Consider the following 22,836-nt stretch of genomic DNA (forward strand, 5'->3'; position numbering starts at 1 on the left):
AGATTAAATAAGGAGACAAAAATGGTGGCTATTTCCATTGCACCCCCAGGCATCAATACAACAATGTGCTAGATCTTTTTAAATGCCCCCAGATGTATAGATATTCCCAGTATATTCACCATTTTGGGTTTCCAATGGTCTTGCAAGCTGATGAAACAAAGATCTCACTTTAAGAAGTCCGTTACACATTTCACTTTGTTGAGAACCTTTGCAACCATAAGTCTTGCCCTGATTATGCACTATCAACACCACTGTGCTCTATTCCCCTTGTAGATGCCCAGAATAATAAGTTCTGACCTGGTGAGCCTAAAATTGCTCTTTTTACATACAAGGCACTGTATCAAATCAATCCGGCCTATACTATTGACCTTATTATTCCCTTAGCTCACAATTGCACCTTGAGGTCAAGCAGCCCAAGTCTTCTGCTGATACAATGGCTCCTATTTATCAGTGTAAAGACATGTGGATTAAAGCCTTGGAGTTTATACAGCCTTGGAGCTGCTGCAGGGATTTAATATAGAATTCCTTCCGCACTGGCTTGTGCAGTGTTCAGACATGGGCTTAGGGTTGATTTGATTAATTTGGCTCGTTCTCAATTCACTGCCGCCAAGGGCAAAGCAACGGCAGAGATGAAAGCATCTAAAATAGTTTTGCACGGTGCTTACTAGAAAGACAGCTACCTCGAGATGTGTTCTAGGGGGAGGATGAGCAGCGTTTCCCAGCCCAGGCAGAGATTTCAAAATTGTTCATTTGTAAATGATCTAGAAGATGGCAGCTGCCATGATACTTACTACCTTGGTCTTTTGCTCCTTGGGCCAATACATGCTGGAGACACCCAGTGGTAGAGCATATGCCCACACTGCCCAGGGCAGGCGTGCTCCCAAAGGGGGAGGCGGAGGGTGCCCGCCCGGGCGCCGGATAACTGCTTGGGTGCATAGAGCAGCATGCGCGCCCTGCAGCCAGGGGGCAGAGCGAGCCACCCATGGGGGTGGACCAAGCCACTGATGGTGGACATTCAGCATGCCACCCACCCATGACTCCCAAGCCTCCCCGAGCTTTCAGAATGAAGGGGGAATAGGGGAATGTCGCCACTCAGGGTAGGCTTAGGAGTCGCGAGAGGGCAGCACGCCGAATGTCACCCCCCCCCCAGTGAAGACACCCAGGGCGTCCCGCCCCCACCGCACCCCCTTCCTCATCCCCTGGAGACACCTGACTTTATACACAACCATACTACCAACTTCATTTCAGAAGAGAGGAACTGGGCAACTTTATCCACGACGATTTCTGCTATAGGCCAAAGTCCTTTAAACCACAGAGCCTAGTACTTGCGGATCAGAAGGTCGGCGGTTCGAATCCCCGCGACGGGGTGAGCTCCGGTTGCTCAGTCCCTGATCCTGACAACCTAGCAGTTCGAAAGCATGAAGTGCAAGTAGATAAATAGGTACCGCTCCGGCGGGAAGGTAAACGGTGTTTCCATGTGCTGCTCTGCTTCGCCAGAAGTGGCTTAGTCATGCTAGCCACATGACCCAGAAGCTATACACCGGCTTCCTCGGCCAATAAAGCGAGATGAGCGCTGCAATGCCAGAGTCGGTCACGACTGGACCTAATGGTCAGGGGTCCCTTTACCTTTACCAAACTGCCAGCTTCCCTACCGCAACTCACCTCTGTGAATGTTAAAGAGATACAAACTTATTGTGCACAGGTGTTTAAAGAAAATGGTGTTTCCGCCCTCCCAGAAGTCTAGTACAATAATTATTGGTGTATAGATTTACCTTGTAGCCAAGAATGATTCGAAATTTAGCCTGATATAATACTTTCTAAGTTTTGAGATGATTTCCAAAAAGCACTTGTGCGTCATTGCAAATGCAAGGCATGCATTCCCTTTATGCATAGCCTTCCTTGCCATTGATTGATGGGATTTAGAAGCTGAGTTCAATAATAATTAAAGGACAAAAAAAAGGAGGCCAGTTCTAATTGTTTTGAGGTTTTGATAGGAAACTTATTGAAAGTTAAAAGGCCCTCTTCTGACACATAACTGGGAGCAATTAGCTGTTGCCGCTCTCCTTGAAATCTCTGGTGCATTTTCTTGCCCCCATCAAATTCCGGCAATTCAGGGAAATAAGTCTCAACTTCATTTCTGTCACATAAAAAAACCATTGCTCTTGAGAGATCATCTCCCCCACACTCTTTGCATACTAGTATGTGAATGAATTCAGGGGAAGGTTTAATTTTTAAACATGAAAGTCAGCCCCAAATACTTAATTTGGGCACAAAATGTAGCATGCATCAGCTTTAAAGGCTTTGCAGACCATCTGTTGATTCATACATAGCCAGTATTTACACTCTTGGCCATATGGTCATACAAACATTTCATGCCTGTGGTGGACATGTCACATTAAACTTGGCAAGTGGCCTTTCCCAAACTCCAAGAGGTCATAATCTTTCATGCAACTTGCTCCACTCTTCTGGGCAGGAATCCAAATTCTCTCTTTCCAGAGTAAGACAAACAGCCTGCATTTGTTCATAATGTGTCATTTGCAGTAGTAACCATTCCAAAACTGACATGCTCTAACTCTGCCTCCACCTCCACCCAGCATCCCACTCTACTCCTGTCAATCATTCTTCCACTAGGTCTTCTGTTACTTGCCTCGTATCAGATGTTACATTGCTCCCGTGGACCAACAACATATTAGAAAGATAAAAGACACCACGAGGAAGGTCTAATGTTTTGCAAAGTAACTTGATTCCTGCTATTTTAAGACTAAGGGGGGGAAATCGAGGTAGAAAAATATATTAAAGCAGGCATAGGCAAACTCGATCCTCCAGATGTTTTGAGACTACAATTCCCATCATCCCTGACCACTGGTCCTGTTAGCTAGGGATGATGGGAGTTGTAGTCCCAAAACATCTGGAGGGCCAAGTTTGCCTATGCCTGCCTTAAAGTTTAAGAAACCCACAGCAGGGCTATGGAGGGTGGTCTCAGAGACCACTCCAGGCGTGGCTAGCAGCAATACTGGGTTTGCTTTAGTCTCTCTAAGTGATTTGTTGGTTTCATGTGCTCAAAACAATTTGATGCATTGTAGTCACAAACCTACGGCTGCCACCATATTACCTCAATAAGCAAGATATACCTTTCGTTTGGCATTCTGGAAGTCATTTTTTTTTTTTAGTACATACAGGTGTTTCGTCTCTCTTGTCATTAGCTTAACATTGCTTACAGAATTTTCTTGGATGTATATACAAATTTATGATCACCGACAAGAAAAACAGATTCAGAAAGGAACTATTTTATGGTGGGGCGGGGGGGGGGGGAATGCTGTATCTGTCCCTAGACATAACTTGGTGAAACATTTCATCTCAAAGAATACATTGCAGTGCAAGGGGGAATCGAGCACACCTTGGACGTAAGAGGACTGCAATTGTATGCAGAATACTCTCATTTAAGAGAGTTGTTGGAGGTTGGGTTTTTTTTTTTGTTTTTTTTAGACCATGCATTCAGGTCTGAATCAAGCACAAGGGATCTTTTATTCCTTGAAAACAGCTTGACAGTTCGACATAACTCCCCCCTCCCCCGAGAAGCTAAAAAGAGGCAATACTAATTTCTGTAGAACAATAGTGCAGAAATCGAAAAGCAGATATTGGAATCCACACTTCTCTAGCCTCTCTTCTGTCAGATGGCGCATTAACAGGTTCGGAAAATGTGCCTCTGGACTACATATGGTCCTATTTAGGTGAAAATGGATTCCTGGGCTCCTGGAACATGGACATTATGTGATAGGAATGCTTTCACTTTTAAAAGGTCTGCAAAAACAAAGGGAGATAAATCACATCACATTTTCAGAAGCCAAAGGATGTCTAACAGCATAACACTATTCACTGGAGTAATAGCCCTTGCTCTTGTCATTCCTCTGAGTTCTTATCGCTGCTATTTTTATACAGACACATCTTTAAAGGGAGAGGTGATTAATAAGCACATACTGGGACCAGCATTTTCTCTCCAGTATCAGGTGGCACTGTGGGTTAAACCACAGAGCCTAGGACTTGCCAATCAGAAGGTCAGCAGTTCGAATCCCCGCGACGGGGTGAGCTCCCGTTGTTCGGTCCCTGCTCCTGCCAACCTAGCAGTTCGAAAGCATGTCAAAGTGCAAGTAGAAAATAGGTACCGCTCCGGCGGGAAGGTAAACGGCGTTTCCGTGCGCTGCTTTGGTTCGCCAGAAGCGGCTTAGTCATGCTGGCCACATGACCCGGAAGCTGTACGCCGGCTCCCTCAGCCAATAAAGCGAGATAAGCGCCGTAACCCCAGAGTCGGCCACGACTGAACCTAATGGTCAGGGTCCCTTTACCTTTACCTTTATCCAATGATAATCCACATTGATAAGTGCAAATGGATGCAAGGGGGACGAAGAATGGCAAAAACAATGCCAATGTTCATTTGGGTTCTTGGTGGCTTCCGGCAAGCTCAATGGGCAAAGTAGATGGATGGCAAATTAGAACAGCATTGAGTGGCACGGGGCTGATAGTCTGGAGGTTAGCAACACAAGAACAGGCATTTGTGCAATGCTCTCTTCAGGGAGACTTGTATGATGCCTTTATGACCTATTTTTAGGCACCAGCAGAAACTGTTCCTCTTCAGCTGAATAAACAATGTATGGCCTTTAAAAGATACAGGACTGACAAGATAGGGTGGGAGAGATGGTATAAATTACTGGGGTTTGGTGCTCTGAGTGGGGCCCCAGCGACCAATTATCTTGCAACTATTTCATGTAATTCTTTACAAAATATGTCTTTCATGTTCAATGCACATACAATTATGAATAACGGTTTGCAAGCTTATGGCATGCACCGAGCATTTCCGAGAATTCACAACTCTACACAAACATTCACTTTTGCACTTTGACAGTACAACATTGCAGTGTCGTCTTATCATCTTTGTACGTTTTAGCAAGTGAACACCTTGTGACTGCAACAAAGTTGTTGAATGGTACACATTATTGTGGTGCTACACATACAAGTTTCAAGTGTACAGTTAGTTCAGCAATGATCGTCTGGGTGCTTATGGAACCTCAGTTTTTGAGCGTCTCAGAAGCCGAATGATTTGGATCCCAAATGCTGAGAACGTGGAAGTAATTGCTTCTGTTTTTGAACATGCCTCAGAAGTTGAATGGCTTCCAAGGAGTGTTTCTGCATTTTTTCAATGGATTTTGCCGACCGCTCATTGATCCTCAGTTTCTGAATGTTTCAGAAGTCAAACGGTCTTCTGGAATGGATTATGTTCGAAAACTGAGGTTCCACTGTATTATTGACATTCACCATTGGGATCTTAATATCCCCAACAGGTACAAATACTATCTTATTATTAACATAAAAATGAGATCACACATTTATTTTATATCCCAGAGTAAGGATTTTTAGCTGGTTCACCCTTGCTGGGTGGGGTTTACTTTTCTTTTTTTCACTGGGTCCCAAACCCACTCTCAGCAGCCCACCCTGTCTATGAAATTTTTATGGTACTTCATGACTCTCCTCTTTTCATTCCTATGAGAGCACCCTTACACAATTCTAACCTACCAAGATGAACACAGCTCACTGAACTATCCTAGGAAAGTCAGCAGAAAATATGTAGTTTGTCCAGCCCCATGTCAGTTGCCATATACAGAGAATTGGGTTCAACTCTGTGCATCAAAAGTGTGCAAGTTTGCTACAGAATTTAAATGGCTTGGAATTTATTAGTACCTATGTGGTACTGCCTGAGAACCAGCAATATGGATGACTTCAGGAAACCTGGTGAACTTCAAAACACTCAATATATTCAGACAGTGGGAGTTATCTCAGTTTAGGTGCACATTTTAATAAGGTCCCTTCTGAACAAATCAGATACAATATGAAGAGCCCATCAGCTTTTCTCATATGTTAACAACTCAAAGGATGAATCTTAAGCAATGAATCCGTTAGCTAGAGGGAAATGAACAAAGGGATTTTTAGATCTCCAAAATTTGTAGCCAAGAACAGACAACTTGTATGGCTCTGTGGGCTTTTTCTGCCTCAACTCAGCTGCTTTCTTGTTTTAACTCATGCATTTAGTCAGGTTATTGTACTCCTCCTTCCAGCAACTCCCACAGCTAAGCTGGTGCCAAATGTATTGCTCTGCTTTCCTTTGAACCACATTAGTGAGGCTGGGTGGGAGGTTTTGTCATCTGGGTAGCCCATACACACAGCCCAGGCTTGCACCCCTTGAAAGATCACATTGATGCTAATGCAGCAAAAACAACATGGGAGGCAGCAGTTATGAGTTACCAGTTTCTGCAGCCACTGCGGGTTTTGAGATTCTCCAGTGGTTTGGCTTCACCCCTGGAGGCAGAATCCATGGTCTCTCGAGACAGACAGACGCCAACAAAAAATGCATCAGAGAATCATCATAAGCAGGTGAAGTTAACCCTCTTTATGAATAAAGGTTAAAAAAGCATTTCAAAACAGACGAGGCATCAGTCATAGTGGGCAGCAGCTGGTATTAATCTTGATCATATGTGCCCACTCACCTGAGTCACTCACAATGATGCAGCAGGTGGCAGCTGCCAAACAGAATTAAATAGCATTCTGAGATGGCCCATGAACCCGAGTGAGTAGCTATCAGAATGGATACAGCTTCCTTCTTACAGCACAGTTTCAGGCCAGACTACAAACAAGGTTTGCACAATCAAATTTTGAACTATTTCCTCCTCCTTTCCTAAGTGAAATCTTAATGTGCCGTCCTTCTAAATGCCTTGTCAGTAGGTTTGTCAGCTCCTCAGCAGTACAGCCGCCACCCTGACTGATGACATTTGCGCTGACATTGTCTGCCTTCATTGCTAGTGTAACTTCATGGTTTGTGACATTGCAATGACACAGTGGTCAGTAACCCCCCATTTTAAGTACTTATCTGCTCAGACAGCCAAGTTTTAAGACACAGCCATTAATGTCATATTTATTGCAGTGTCGTCTCCCAAAATGTTAGTGGCCTACTTTTGACTATGAAGTCCCCCCCCCCCTTCTGCCAATATTTATCATACAGTTTCATGTTACAATATATCTCCCAGACTGGTTTCAGATGAAAGCTTTTAATGAAAATCAGTCTGAGTGTTAACGAAAGGTGCAGTGAGTTTCTTGGCAAGAAAAGTGGCTAACAAATATGAAAAATAAATAAAGGCTGTGTTCATACAAACAGTTTATTTCAGGCTGACTCCTGTGTTTAATGAAGCTTTGTTTAAAGTGTTGCAGCCCTGATATAGCGATCACACACATGCACAAAAAACAACACTTAGCGTCAGTCCATCTGACAGACTTAAAATCCTGTTGCTCTTTGCTCTTTCATGCCATCAGATTTACATCCCTGGCATGGAGGACATGACATACATTTGGTCAAATACACAAGGTAAGAATATATGGTGATGGTGATTATTCTTTTCCCCAGAACCCAGAATCAAGGTTGCTCACAAAAAGAGAAAGGTAAAGGTAAAAGACTCCTGAATGGTTAAGTCCAGTTAAAAGTGACTATGGGGATGCGGTGCTCAGTGGCGTAGCGTGGGGGTGCAGGGGGGGCGGCCACACCGGGTGCAACATCTGGGGGTTAGGGGGCACAAATTACTTGCCTTGCCCCGGGTGCTGACAACCCACGCTACGCCACTGGCGGTGCTCATCTCACTTCAGGCCAAGGGAGACAGCATTTGTCCACAGACAGCTTTCCAGGTCACGTGGCCAAAAGGACTAAACTGCTACTGGCGCAACGGAACACCGTGATGGAAGCCAGGGCGCACAGAAACGCCGTTTACCTTCCTGCCACAGTGGTACCTATTGATCTACTTGCACTGGAGTGCTTTCAAACTGCTAGTTTGGCAGGTGCTGAGGCAGAGCAATGGAGCTCGCCCTGTCACATGGATTCGAACTGCTGACCTTCTGATCAGCAAGCCCAAGAGGCTCAGTGGTTCAGACCACAGTGCCACCCGCGTCCCTTTATAGGGAGAGATGAGCATGCCACACTACAGTGGTACCTCGGGTTACAGACACTTCAGGTTGCAGACTCTGCTAACCCAGAAATAGGACCTTGGGTTAAGAACTTTGCTTCAGGATGAGAACAGAAATTGCGCAGCGGCGGCGGCAGGCCCCATTAGCTAAAGTGGTATCTCAGGTTAATAACAGTTTCAGGTTAAGAATGGACCTCCAGAACGAATTAAGTCCTTAACCCGAGGTACCACTGTATATGCATTTGTTGCTGAATTTTTGAGCCAACACAAAAGGGCAATACAATATTGTTGGCTTGTGTGACTTAATGGCACATCAAGCCACTGTAGCCTGCTTAAGTCTTTCATTATAAACTATTGTGATAACTGCATATAAAAAATAAAGGCAGAGACATGAAAACAACTACAGCGTGCTTTCATGTCACTGTGCCGAGGCAGACTGTGATGGGACGATGAGCTGCTTGTGCGTAAAATGCAAGTCCCTCAGAGTTTGATCAGGTTTTCAAACCTCTGCCTGTGACGGAGCCCCTCCAGCATGGCTGCGTCAATCACTAGTAGAATCCGAAAGTGGCTGCTTTCGGAAACGTTTCCAACATAAAAGCTCCTTAACGGAAACACGTCGTCTGGCCTCTCGGCGTGACAGTTTCCTTCGAGGTGTGGGTGTCCCTATAGGAGGTCCTGAGACCTCCCCACTGGTTTCGCTTGAAGCGTCTCTGAGCCATCCCTCCGACTCACTTTCCCTTGGAGTTCTTGCTCGCCCTCTACTGGTTCCCTCTTCCGCTGCTACTGCTCTCTCAACCTCAGGGAGCCTTTGCACCTGCGGCGCTTTAGATGTCAGTTCCCTGACATCCACCTCCCCTCCAGGGCCCCCTTCACCCCCTCCCGTCTCCTCTCCTACTGGCGGTGAGGAGGTAAAACCCCTGAAAGAACCTCCCTCATCTTCCGACGTCGCGAACACTTCCTTCCACTTGTTGCTGTTCCTACTCTCTAGGTACTCTTCGTCATCAGAGTCCACTCCATCTTCCAACTCCGACTCCGCGAACCCTTCCATTTCCTCTTCCTCATCGGTGGTGCCGAAATACTCCCTCCTAAACCTTGCTATAGGCTGAGGTTTCCTCGGGAACCTTTGGTGGAACGTTTCTGTTAAAACCTCGTCATTGACTTCCTCTGCACTTACCCAGGTGTTTTCTGACTCCGGTTCCCCTTCCCACGCCACCAAATACTCCACCTGATTACCCTTCCACCTGGAATCGAGGATTTCCGCTACATGGTTGCGGCGTTCCCTCTCTTCCAAGGCTGGTCCCCTGACGTGCTCCCCTTCACGTCCCCCCCTGTATGGTGACAGTAACGACCTGTGGAACACTGGGTGCAATTTCATGTGGTTGGGTAATCGGAGTTTGAAAGCTACCGGGTTGACCTGCTGAATCACCTCAAAGGGTCCCAATCTTCTGGGCCTCAGTTTCTTACAACCCCCTTTGAACGGCAACCCTTGGGTTGACAACCACACTTGATCCCCCACCCTTATGGTTTCACCTTCCCTTCTGTTCTTGTCTGCCTGCTTCTTATATTGTGCCTTGGCCCTTTCTAAGTTGAGCTGGAGCTGCTGATGGATGGCTTCCATCTCTTCTACAAAATGTTCAGCCGCTGGAACGCTCCATCTCTCCCCTCCTTCCCCTGGAAATGCCCTGGGGTGACACCCGTAATTAGCCAAAAAGGGACTCATCCCTGTGGACACATTCTCCGCATTATTGTAGGCAAATTCTGCCAACGCCAACTTTTCGACCCAATCGTTCTCTCTGTCATTGACATAACACCTAAGATATTGTTGAAGAATGCCATTTGCCCTTTCCGCCTGCCCGTTGGTTTCAGGGTGCCGGGCAGTTGAAAAATTAACTTCCACGTGTAGCAAGCTCATGAGCTTCCTCCAGAACCTGGAAGTAAATTGTTTGCCTCGATCTGAGATCACCCTCGAGGGAGCCCCGTGCAACCTAAAGATATGTTCCACAAACAACTTCGCCGTTTCTTCCGCTGTGACTGCATGTGAGCATGCTACAAAATGGCACATCTTAGTTAACAGGTCTACTACTACCATGATGGCTGTTTTCCCCTTGGACCTTGGCAGATCCGTCATAAAATCTATTGATATCGCTTCCCAAGGCCGTTCTGGTGTGGGTAAAGGTTCTAATAACCCTGCCGGCGCCCTTCTTTCCCCTTTGGCTCGCTGACATTGGTCACACCCTCTTACATACTCCCTTACATCTTCCCTCACCTTAGGCCACCAAAATTCCCTGGTAACCAACCACATGGTTTTGTGTTGCCCAAAATGTCCCGCCGTGGGGCTATCATGCAACTGCTTGAGTACTCTCCCCCTCAATTCACCTTCGGGTATATACAGTGCCCCTTTGTAATACAATGCCCCATTTCTTTCCTCAAAACCTCCGGGGCTCTCGCCCTCCCCCCTGAGACCTCTGAGCTTATCCTGGGCATATTCATCATTTTCCGTTTCCTCCACCAGTTCCCGTTGCCCCACCAGCGCCGCCCCACACACCCAGCGGTCCTCCGGGATGACATGTCTCTCTTCGATCACCTCCTCCCCTTCCCAATATTCTGGTTTGCGTGAGAGCGCATCCGCCCTGACGTTTTCTGGGCCTGGCACATAACAAATCTCAAAGTTAAATTTGGAGAATTCCTGTGCCCATCTCACTTGTCGTTGGTTGAGCACTCGAGCTGTTCTCCAATACTCTAAATTTTTGTGGTCGGTGCACACTTGCACCTTGTGTTGTGCCCCAATTAATAAATGTCTCCACCTCCGGAATGCTTCGTGAATGGCAAGTAGTTCCCTGTCATACACCGTGTAATTCCTCTCGGACTTATTCAGTTTCCGCGAGAAGAATGCACACGGTCTCCACTCCGACGCACTCCTCCCCGGTTGAAGAAGGACCGCCCCTATAGCCCGGTCGGATGCATCTGTTTCCACTCTCATGGGTTTTTGTAAATCCACATGCAGAAGTTGTTCTTCCGAGGCGAAAGCCCTTTTCAGTTCTTCAAAGGCTCGATCCGCCTCCACCGTCCAAACAAATTTCTTCTTGCTGCTGAGGCAGTCGGTGATGGGCGCCGTCAAGTGGGCAAAGTTCTTGATGAACTTCCGATAAAAGTTCCCAAACCCCAAGAATCTTTGCACGTCCTTCTTGGTCTTCGGTGTCTTCCATTCCAGTACCGCTTGAACCTTGCCTGGATCCATGGCCAATCCCTTGTCTGACAAGCGGTACCCCAGGAATTCCACCTCCTTGGTATGAAACTGGCACTTCTCCAGTTTCACCCACAGCTGGTTGGCTTGCAGCCTGCCCAACACTTCTCGAACGTCCCTCACATGCTGTTCCTCATCTTCCGAATACACCAACACGTCGTCTAAAAAGGCCACACAGTTCTTGTAGAGCAAAGGTCCCAGAACGTGGTTTATAAAAGCTTGAAAACAGGCGGAGCCCCCTTGTAGACCGAAGGGCATAACGAGGTATTCAAAGGCTCCCAAAGGGGTAAACATGGTGGTCTTCCATTCATCTCCCTTCCTTATGCGTATCAGATTGTACGCCCCCCGCAGGTCCAGTTTTGTAAAAATCTTTCCCTTCCTTACTCTGGTCAAAATGTCGTCAATTCGGGGCATAGGGAAAGCCAGGGGCTCCGACACTGCATTGAGGGCCCTAAAGTCACACACCAGTCTCGGTTTGTCTGTGTTCTTTTTGTCCACAAAAAACACTGGGCTGCCCCCCACCGCTCGGGACTCTCTGATGAAACCTCGCTTCAAGTTTTTGTCAATGAACTCCCTCAGCTCCTGCATCTCCCTGTCTGACATGGCGTACAGCTTGCCTACTGGGAGTTGGGCCCCTGGGAGTAGGTTGATTTGACAGTCAAAGGGTCTATGCGGTGGCAGTTTGTCTGCTTCCCTTTCGCTGAATACGTTGCTCAGATCTGCGTATTGCGGGGGCACCTTCCCTTTGCCCATCACTTCCATCCCCGCTAGGGTGACTCTGTCTCCTCCCGAGACCTTCCCCTCCTTGCAGTGTTCTAGGCAATGCGCTGACCCAAAGGAGACCACCCTCTGATGCCAGCCCACTAGCGGATCGTGTAGCGCCAGCCAGCTCATCCCCAAAATGATGGGCGCTCCTCCCAGGATGGCCACATTAAACGCTATCTGTTCGGTGTGCCTTGCCACTCTCATTATCATCGGGACAGTCTGTTGGCTAACTTCTCCCCCCAACAGCTCTCTGCCGTCAATCGTAGTCACCTGCAAGGGGTTACTTAAAGGGATGGTCTGTATCTGGTGCTCAGCTGCAAACTCCTTACTCATGAAATTACAGGAGCTGCCTGAATCCAAAAGCGCCTTGACCTTTAGTGGGTGTCCGTTTGGCAGTTCTAGTAACACCTCTATCACTAAAGCAGGTCTGGGAGGTTCTGGCATGGGCACTTTCATTGCTCTTTGGCCTGGCTGCTGTGCCCCGACGGTGGCAGCCAGGCGTTGGCTTTTACTTGCTCCTTGCTTTCCTCTTCCTTTCCCCCAACAGCTCCTGCCATCCCTTGCCATTCCTTTCTTTGTGGGCAGACTCTGGCAAAGTGCCCTGGCTGTTGGCAGAGATAACATCTCTTGGCGCTCTTTCCCTCCTTCTTCCGCCCTTCACTGGGATTTGAAACTGCGCGCGCCCGCGCTGTTCCAACTTCCATCGGCTCTGCCGGCGGGAAAGATGGCTCTGGAATGTCTGGAATGCGGAACTCCCTCCAACGGTCTCCTTTCCCTTCCCGCCTTTCCAAAGCCCTCGCCTCCTGGCGCGCTCCTATGGCCAGCGCAGATTTGGTTAATTGGTCCATAGACTCCGCCCTGGGCCCCCGGGAAAGCTCATCTTTGACGGTTGAAGAAAGCCCCTCTTCGAAAAGCATTTGGATGGGCTCCGCCGATAGGTCCCACCCCAATTTATGAATCAGCATAGTAAATTCAGTCCAGTACTCACGGACAGATCTGCTTCCTTGCTGGCAAGCCATTAACTGCCTTCGCACCACCCCCTGCTCAATATCGCTGGAAAACATCAGGTCCATGGCACGAAAAAACTTCCTCGTGTCCTTTAAGATCTCATTATTCGCTGCCATCAGGGGTCTAACCCAATCTTTCGCCCCGGATTCGAGATGGCCAATCACATACGCCACTCGCGATTCCTCGTCGGGGAAGTCATCAAACTGCAAGTTTAGAGCGTATTGCATCTCTGTTCTAAAGGCATGATAGTTCCTGGGATCCCCCCCAAATTTCTGCACCAATCCTGGTACCTTTCTGGCGAGCGGGGTGGTTTTCTCCTTTCCCTTTTCTGCATCCTGAGCCCTCCTCTCCTCAAGCCTCGCCGTTTGCAGCGCCAACTGGATCTCCAACGCTCTGTACCTTTCTTCCAGGCTTGGACCCCCTCCAGCTGCTCCTGCACCCCCGGTTCCGGCTGGGTTGCTCATGATGCTTCTCTCTGCACAAGCTGGCTTTCGGTGACTTTCGGATTGCTGTGATGGGACGATGAGCTGCTTGTGCGTAAAATGCAAGTCCCTCAGAGTTTGATCAGGTTTTCAAACCTCTGCCTGTGACGGAGCCCCTCCAGCATGGCTGCGTCAATCACTAGTAGAATCCGAAAGTGGCTGCTTTCGGAAACGTTTCCAACATAAAAGCTCCTTAACGGAAACACGTCGTCTGGCCTCTCGGCGTGACAGTTTCCTTCGAGGTGTGGGTGTCCCTATAGGAGGTCCTGAGACCTCCCCACTGGTTTCGCTTGAAGCGTCTCTGAGCCATCCCTCCGACTCACTTTCCCTTGGAGTTCTTGCTCGCCCTCTACTGGTTCCCTCTTCCGCTGCTACTGCTCTCTCAACCTCAGGGAGCCTTTGCACCTGCGGCGCTTTAGATGTCAGTTCCCTGACACAGACTAAAGACGCTATATTGAAATTGAGAAATCTGATCACTTTTAAGCCAATTTGCTTATTTTTCATGGGTTAGCTCCTGATTTGGGATTGACAGCCTGAAATTAGCTCTATAAAAACTCCATTAACATCAGAAATGTAACACTCCAGTGTGCAGCTGGGGCATCCCAAAAGAAGAAGCAACATTACTAATAAAATTTTACCAGAAGAATATGTAATACTAGAATGCCAATACATTCTAATCCCATCCAACTGTCTTCAGCACATGGTAATGATGCTGTCAAATATGCAAATATAGACTGTAGTACACATAACAGCTTCATTTAACTGTACTTCAGCAGCAATTTTAAAACATTTGTATAGAACAGCGGGATTTATCCAACACATCCCCAAAGAAGTTCATTTAGATTTGTAGATCTTTTAATTTACATATCCAGTAGTATGTAAGTTAAACAATCTTATTTTTTTTACTAATTCACCATATGTTGCTTGGAAGCAGGGTTTCAATACCTTCAACTAACCTTAAAGGTAAGGGTACCCCTGACTGTTAGGTCCGGTTGCGGACAACTCTGGGCTTGCGCGTCGAGGTCCCCAAGACACCCCCCCCAAGAAAAACACAATTGACACTTAATTTTTGTTTAAGGTTTTTTGGCATAATTTTGACCACAACTTTATTCAAATACAGCAATGTGAGTGGTTGCTTAGGCATTGGTAGCACTAACTGCCCCCGCACGGGGACAGCTCTGACATTCGCACCTCCTGCGAAGTCAGGAAGGGTAAGTCACCTGGGGAGAGAGACAGGACTGGGAACCATGCCTCACCTCTCCCCAGCATGCTCCCAGGGGCTTGCATGGCCCTAGCCCCTTGCCAGGGGGTTTCGGACAAAAGCATGGGGGAGCCCCTGGGTTCCTTTAACAGTAAAACCCTTCAGCAGCAGCAGCATTTTGGAGGGGCAGGCACAGCCGAATCCATACCCCCCAGCAACCAATTCCAGACCAATGCCTAACCGCAAACCTTACAAGTTGTGACGATTTGCTACGCGGTAGGCGAAAACCAAGTGGCACACACTAATCAGCCAAATGGCAAAAATCCTACCGGGCCCCTGCCCCAAACACACGACCCCATGACAGGCAATAGCAAGGTCAAGCAAACAGCCTAACATTAGGGAAGGGAGGGCAGGTGATCCGAAGCACGCAGCGAAAGAGGACGTCCGTTGCGGCGTGCCTTGTATTTAACAAACAGGGCTGTCAATCACTAATTGGCAACATCTAAATTTCCCCAGTAACAGCCCGCCCCTGCTTACAGGATGGCCAAACCATTTGCTTAGTAACAGTGAGGTGTCTTGTCAGCTCCGCCCACAACCTGTGCTCTCCATGAGGGAGAACACACTTTGTGTGCTCATCTCACTCTATAGGCCAAGGGAGCCAGCGTTTGGCCGCAGACAGCTTCCGGGTCATGTGGCCAGCATGACTAAACCACTTCTGTTGAATGAGAGCAGTGCATGGAAATGCCGTTTACCTTCCCGCCGGAACGGTACCTATTTAACTACTTGCACTTTTGACATGCTTTTGAACGGCTAGGTGGGCAGGAGCAAGGACCAAGCAACAGGATCTCACCCTGCCGCGGGGATTCGAATCACCAACTTTCTGATCGGCAAGCCCTAGTCTCTGTGGTTTAGACCACAGTACCACCTGCATCCCGCCCACCTAACTTTACCTCCAGCCTAAATCTGGACCATTTCATACAGTAGGGTTTTTTTGCTGTGCCATTAGAGATAGGGAGGGATCTGGCAAAAGGCAACTTTGAAGCAAAGGCATCACTCAATCACATTCCCTAGCAATGTGTGGATTGGTCTGGGGGTCTGTTTTGGAATCTGCACAGTGCTAGATCCTCTGTAAAACATGTCCTGTGCCCAGGAAGCATTGGTTTGAGTGGTTTTGTGTTTGGCCTGTGCTTTCTAGGCACAGGTCTGAGCGGAATATTCCTTGCCCTGCAACTTTTGTAGTAAAAACCTGCTCTTTAGCTCCAAATTGGAATAAAGGACAATATGTCGGAAACCTGTTGCTGTTTGCTCTGATTAAGCACTAAAGAGCAGTTTTCCCCAGGGGAAAGCAATGAGACAAGAAGTGGTGTGAATAACCTTTAAGTTCCTGTGACCTCAAGTTTTAACCTGTTGAGAAGTGAGAAAGATTTCCCTCTATTCAGTCTCTTACATTTAATTAGCTTGATTTCTTGAAATAAATGTTGGTGGAAGAGAGAAAAAAATGGAATGAATATTTTATTTAAGTCAAGGAGGCAGGCACACTCTTTTCTATTTTTGCATTTTTTTATTGCAGAAGCCTGGTAAATATTTTACTAATTGTTGTTTGTAATTTATACTGCTTTAGCAATTATCTTCGCCAATTTGTCTAAATGCATATTAGGAAGTTCAGGAAGAGTTTGGACCAATTACAGCAGACTCTTCAAGCTAATTACTAGTGTGGGTGAGTAACAACGGCTGTGCTGATTTTTTTTTTTTTTTTTTACCATTCTCCATCAAGTAATGATAAAAGAAACTGGGACAGCATGTGAAATGTGAAGCCACTGTGATGGGTATCTGCAAACAATCCACAAATGGTATTATATCCCAGTGAGACTGATACACATGATGGCTAAAATGTCCCTAGAGCTGCTGGAGGGGTTGCAGTCAACAGGGCACTTATATTCATCTGCGGCGGGAGTGTCTACAAGTATAGTAGTAAGATTTTGAGATGAGATACTCAAAAAAATGAATGCCATACTGTATCTGGGCACTGTCAAAATGTCAAAATCAGTACTGCTATTACTGGTGGTATTTTGGGAGGTGGGGGTGGGGAATGTACTATTTAAGGAGTTGGTTAGATTCACACCAGTTGCTTCCAGACCTATAAGAACACAATCATGGAAGAACAATAGGACTTTTACAATAGATTTGAGGGGAACTTTGGAAAATTGCATTGAGAATTGCATGCATAAAATCCGCATCACTAAGGGACAAGAAAAACCATTTGTATTTTTTATTTTTGCAGAATGGTGTAGGGTTCCCCTCCCCAAGACTGGTAAGTCTGTCAGTACAAGGACACACCTAGCCCAATACAATGATTTGGAATAATAATAATAATTAAAGATTCAAGTGTCTTGAAATTATCATCAAATAACATTTTCCATGATGCCTTAAATTCCTTTGTTTGACAAATATTAGAATATGTTTTCTTGAATATTAAATCCACAATGAGAAATAATATTTCATTAGCTCTGCTGTCAGACCTGGAGTGTTCTTTGTTATTAGTATTTCTGTTTTGTAAGTGTAGTTCAGGCTTCCTCAACCTTGGCCCTCCAAATGTTTTTGAGCAACAATTCCCACAATCCCTAGCTAGCAGGACCAGTGGTCAGGGATGCTGGGAATTGTAGTCTTAAAACATCTGGAGGGCCGAGGTTGAGGAAGCCTGGTGTAGTTTATTGTAGTTCTCAGCACATTTTGGTTTTTTCCTGGCAGCACACAACAGTACACAGTACCAGTACCTCATTTGTTTGTTTGTTTGTTTGTAGAAAAGTAGCACTGCTTCCAGGAGATGACAATGGCTTGAATCAAAGGCTTTCCAATGTGCTGTTCTTCTGCCACAGATCTTAGGCCTTTCATTGCTGTCTTCCTATGCTTCAGTTAAACCCAGGGAAGACATTATGATGTAATTCCTCTCTTGGGACTTCCTCAAAAAACAGGGGCAGACATACAGAGGCTACAGAGCAATGGATGTCTGCTTAATGGAAAGAAAAACTATACAGCCCCACCCCCACTTCCAGTCATCCCAGTGTCACACCCACTGGAAGAGACAGAGAAGCAGAAGCCTTTTTGCTGGGAAAGAAAACTTTTTGAGAAACTGAGAGGTATGTTTTGGAGCACCCTAGAATTGATGCTTTTGAATTATGGTGCTGGAGGAGACTCTTGAGAGTCCCATGGACTGCAAGAAGATCAAACCGATCCATTCTTAAGGAAATCAGCCCTGAGTGCTCACAGGAAGGACAGATCCTGAAGCTGAGGCTCCAATACTTTGGCCACCTCATGAGAAGAGAAGGCTCCCTGGAAAAGACCCTGATGTTGGGAAAGATTGAGGGCACAAGGAAAAGGGGACGACAGAGGATGAGATGGTTGGACAGTGTTCTCGAAACTACAAAACTGCGGGAGGCAGTGGAAGGCAGGAGTGCCTGGCGTGCTCTGGTCCATGGGGTCACAAAGGGTCGGACACAACTAAATGACTAAGCAATAGAATTGGTAACTCCACTCACTGTGCACATGCTAAATAACCCTGTAGGCAAGCAAACATGCAACACCACCTCCCAGTACCCCGCCAGGCTGTTAATATGTCTTTAGGGAAATGCCTGGTAGATTTTTTAGATTAAGAACAGTCACAATCTGACTATGTGATTTACAGCTATAAACAAGAAGGTGACATCACTTTGAATGATTAATGCAGAAGGGCGCGAGCGGATGTCATCTCAAACTTAATGCAGCTTTGCGGCAGTTATGAGATGACAACATGTTAGAAAACAGCACTGCTAAAATTATAACCGTGCTTCTTCCTTCCAGACTTAACACTGCAATGATCTTGTATTATTGATGCATTCCAAAACAGTATCTCTTTTAGGACTGGTGAAGTTCAACCACTTTCCCATCAGGAAACCAAGACCAGGAGATTCTGGTGATTTCTTCTTTTTTTTACTCTGGACTTTTAATAGTCTTAGCCTCCCTGCTGCCACCCCTCCCCAATTCAAAAAGTAATATGCATTATGTAACTTATTTAACAATATGTTAACTTGCCTTACAATGTAATAAGCCAATGCTGCTTTCTTCGGGAGCTAGGCTGCTCACTTTGTGGAGTGGGGTCCTGGACTTCTGCGCCACAGTTCTGCCGTGGTGGCAAAACAGTATTTTCTGTAAATCTTACATCTGAGGGAATCCGGGAAGCATTTCAATGGGACTTGGTTGAGAGTGACCTTCTATCATTTCTGCCCTTGTACACGCATGCACAAAGCTACCCTGTTCTTCACAGCCTTATGACATTTGTCCTTCCATAATTGTTTACAATTTAATTCACATATTCCTTTTTAATGAAGGCTTCCCAGCCCACAGGAATAAGTGTGATTCCACAGTGTTCAGCCTAACCCTAACCCTTCATCTTACCACAAACCAACTCATTCTTCCCAGTTAAGCTAGAGTTTCTAAGCAGCTTTAGAACTCAATTTCCCTTTTTGCCTCCTGCTGTGCACTTTGTGCAGCAGTTTATTTCCTATCTTTAAACAATCTCTCCCTCCCTCGTCCTCTCAAGGTATTTGACATCTCAGCCATGATCAATTGTGAGCTTGCGGGAAGAGCTTGGGAACACACACAAAGACACAAAAGCGAAGTACACAAATGGCCTGGCCACAACAACTTCTAAGCACTTGCACACAAGCTAACTTCTAAACTAATGGAGGGGGAAATTCCATATTTAGCATTTTGAGCAGCAGGATACTATATTAAAAGCCTTTCTGCTTTTGAGAAACTGTTCAGAATTGCAAACAGCGAGGAGAGATTTCGTATGCAGATACATAACCACAATAACTTATAGGGAGCTCATTTCTGTAGATGATAAAGATAATCACAATAACAAAATGATAACATATGAAAGCTTGCCTGGTCACTTGTAACAAAACAAAAAAAGTCTCTAGTATGGAGATGGGTCATATACCCTCCTGAGGGTCCACTGTATATCCTGCCATTTTCCCTGACGGGACTCAAGATAAATTATAGCTGAAATATTTCTTCATTCCATTTTTCTGTTGAAGGTGTTGTACATTTTCCCTTCCATTGCACATTTTTTCTTTACAACAATCCTGTAATGTAAATGAGGCTCAAGGTGACAGCCAATTTCAACCTCCTCTCTGGAGGCGGGTGTTTGGGGGAGTATTGGGATACCATGGATTCCCTACAGATATTTGCTGCACTAGGCATGGAAACCTTTCCAAAGGTTGTTCCCAACCTCACCACCACCAGCCTCAAATGATTAATGTAGTTTGGCTGCTGGGTAGCAAGCTGCCATCTCAGAATTCTGCTGGTCATTCTATCCTTCATGGTCAATACATTTAACAACTTACCGTAGACTGATAATTTAATACACTGAACACAACTTTGCTTTTTTGACATTTAGAATGGAAATGGTTGTTTCAGGAATTCTACCCGCGACATGCACCTGCCCTACTTTATATCTTAAAAGCACTTCAAAACTCATTGGTTCAACATTCATTTCATGCCTGAGCATATTCTATTACTATTAATTATTTTTTTGAGATACATTCTGAAGTTTCCTCTCTGTTTCTGGCTCATTTATTTTTCCTCTTCACCATCAATTAATCTACCATTTTTCTTTGTCCTTCCTCTTTCTCTTCTTTAACAATTTTATCTATTATTTATCTATTATAAAACTGTAAGTGTAGTTAACAAATGACAGAGTTGTTTGTTTTATTGCACTTTATTGATTTGCAGTGGCTAGCAGTGTAGGCACTAAACAAGTACTATTAACAACAATATATTCTTTATTGTAATATGACACTAGGCATATAACATCTATAGAAAAGAAGCCCATTCTTTTCCTTAAATAATGTTAGAGGCATGCAACAGCTGGCTCATGGTATCTCCTGCTCTCTCTTTTAGTAACATCTGGAAATGCAAAATGTGTGATGAGGCATTATTGTGAGTTTTCCAAACAAATAAAGCAGTGGCCATGAATAAGTGGGAACAAAACGTAGCAAATAATATACTTTACATATGAAGACTTGGAAGGGCACAAAGGTCTTCTTTAAATATGAATATAAGGGGAAATTGTTCTAAAGCAATGCTAAGGTGATATATAACTCCAGAAATACTAAGTAAAATAAATAAGAACTAAGTGTTGGATATATTGGAAGATACTATTATTGCATGCTGTGGAAGTGCAATTTGGTATATTAGGTTATGAAATCCCATATGATCCTCTACTATTATTATGAAATTATGCTGATGACTCAATAAGGAAAGAACACAAAAAACTATTTTCATACATAGTAGCAGCAGGAGGAATGCTGTTGGCAAGGAAATGGAGGTTTCATGTAACACCCATTATTAATGAATGGATGAATAGATAAAATTTGGGAATTCACTCCAAAGTCTAAGCTGGCACATTTTTCTGACATCAAAAGATTCAGGACAAAGTTGAAATAGTTTTGTACCAAATTGGATCCCCTTTCTTGAGCATTGTCAAAAGAACTTTCTTCTCCAAGAGATGCAGTACAGCTTTGAAATGTTCTGAATTTTAAAGGACCAATTTTAGTTGGGTTTCTCCATCTTGCATTGTTTTTCAACTTACTTTATAAGCACTGGATGTGATTGTTTTTTTCATGTTCTTAAAACATAATATTGTGATGTTCAAATGCACAGTTGACTAGAGAGAGAGAGAGAGAGAGAGAGAGAGAGAGAGAGAGAGAGAGAGAGATTTCAAAATAAATCATCCCGCCTTTATTATCAGATACTTTACTAATTAGTTTCAGACAAAGGGGCAGTTTGCAGATGCATGTATGTCACATGATTTCTCATCATCTGAATGCCCACTAATTGATTGCACCTTGCAACTGAATTACTCAACTGATTGCACTGATATCTTAGGGTTGCAGAGGACCCTGAAGGTCTACTCCTCTAATCTAATCCTTCTGCTAACTTAAAAACAAAACAAAAAACCCACAACTTAACCCCAACAGGTTATCCAGCCTCTGCTTGAAAAAACTTCAGCACAGCCACTGGCCATGTATGCAATTGGTCTCATTGACCATTGCAACCATTGGTCAACTGAAATCTATCCCAGGTATTTTAAATCCAGTATGTCTAGTCCTGCCCTCTGGAGTAACAAGGGACCAGTCTTTGCACTGTTCAGAATGTGCACATCTGGTGTTTGATCTGTAATGGCTTGCTCACACAAGTCATCAGTCCTGAATTATGCATCAGGCACCTAATTACGAAAATGTATTAATGAATCATGCAGACAGTGATACAAATTCAGATGGACACCCCTGACACTCATAGGTTGATTTTCAACTGCCATACTCAAAGCAAACACATCAACATAAGTGGATTAAATTTGATTTTGGTGCATATACTTAGAGTTTGACTAACGCTGGGTATGACCCATACAGTTTTCATCTTTTATTTGTGCTCCAATGGAAGATTTATTTATTTAAAACATTTTTCATCCTACCTTTCCAACAACTTGTCTTCAGAGCAATGTGTGCCCTTTGCAACTGAATCAATGTCAGCATTATTTCTGGATTATTTTATTTTATTTATACAACAACAACAATCTTTATTACGGTCCAGAGACCAACAAAACATTACAAATCAATACAGAGTTCATACAGCCTACCTCCAGGTTAATCAAGCACTTTGTTTGGAATATAGGGCTCATTTGTTCTTTCAACCACCGATAAAAACTTTGCCACTGCCATATTGAATTTCTATACCACCCTGTTCTGTGAACCGGCCTGAGATCCCTGGGTATAGGGCTGTATATACATTATAATGACAATGATAATGATGTTGTTGTTTAGTCATTTAGTCATGTAATGATAATGATAATAATAATACCTGGAGATTTCAGGGTGGTTTACAGAATAAAATCAAAATATAAAACCACAAAATACATAATAAAAATAAAAACCCAATACCCCCCCCAAAAAAAACAACCCCACCACATTTTAAAAGGGCATAGGATGTCAATCAAATCAACCAAAGGCCTTGTTTAAAAGGGTTTTTTTTTTCCATCCAAATATTTATGAAGTCCTAATAAGGTCACATGACAGACAGGTGCATTGCCATGCCCACCTG

General features: G+C 45.0%; 1 protein-coding gene and 2 long non-coding RNA genes across 3 annotated transcripts in view; 1 reads left to right on the plus strand and 2 right to left on the minus strand.

The window, feature by feature from the left end:
* The window catches only part of CDH10 (cadherin 10), a 396,417-nt gene that overhangs the window by 15,372 nt on the left and 358,209 nt on the right, over positions 1-22,836 (plus strand). The gene's annotated exons all lie outside the window — the stretch shown is intronic.
* Positions 1-22,836, minus strand: part of LOC309373839 — an 87,705-nt gene that overhangs the window by 10,211 nt on the left and 54,658 nt on the right. The gene's annotated exons all lie outside the window — the stretch shown is intronic.
* Positions 3,304-6,515, minus strand: LOC309373860. Its single transcript, XR_014170248.1, has 2 exons — positions 6,295-6,515; positions 3,304-3,801 (listed from the first exon to the last, which is right to left on the minus strand). It is a non-coding gene; the product is annotated as an uncharacterized lncRNA (long non-coding RNA).

This window comes from Podarcis melisellensis, assembly GCF_964234715.1.
Source record: "Podarcis melisellensis genome assembly, chromosome: 7".
Taxonomy (NCBI): Eukaryota; Metazoa; Chordata; class Lepidosauria; order Squamata; family Lacertidae; genus Podarcis; species Podarcis melisellensis.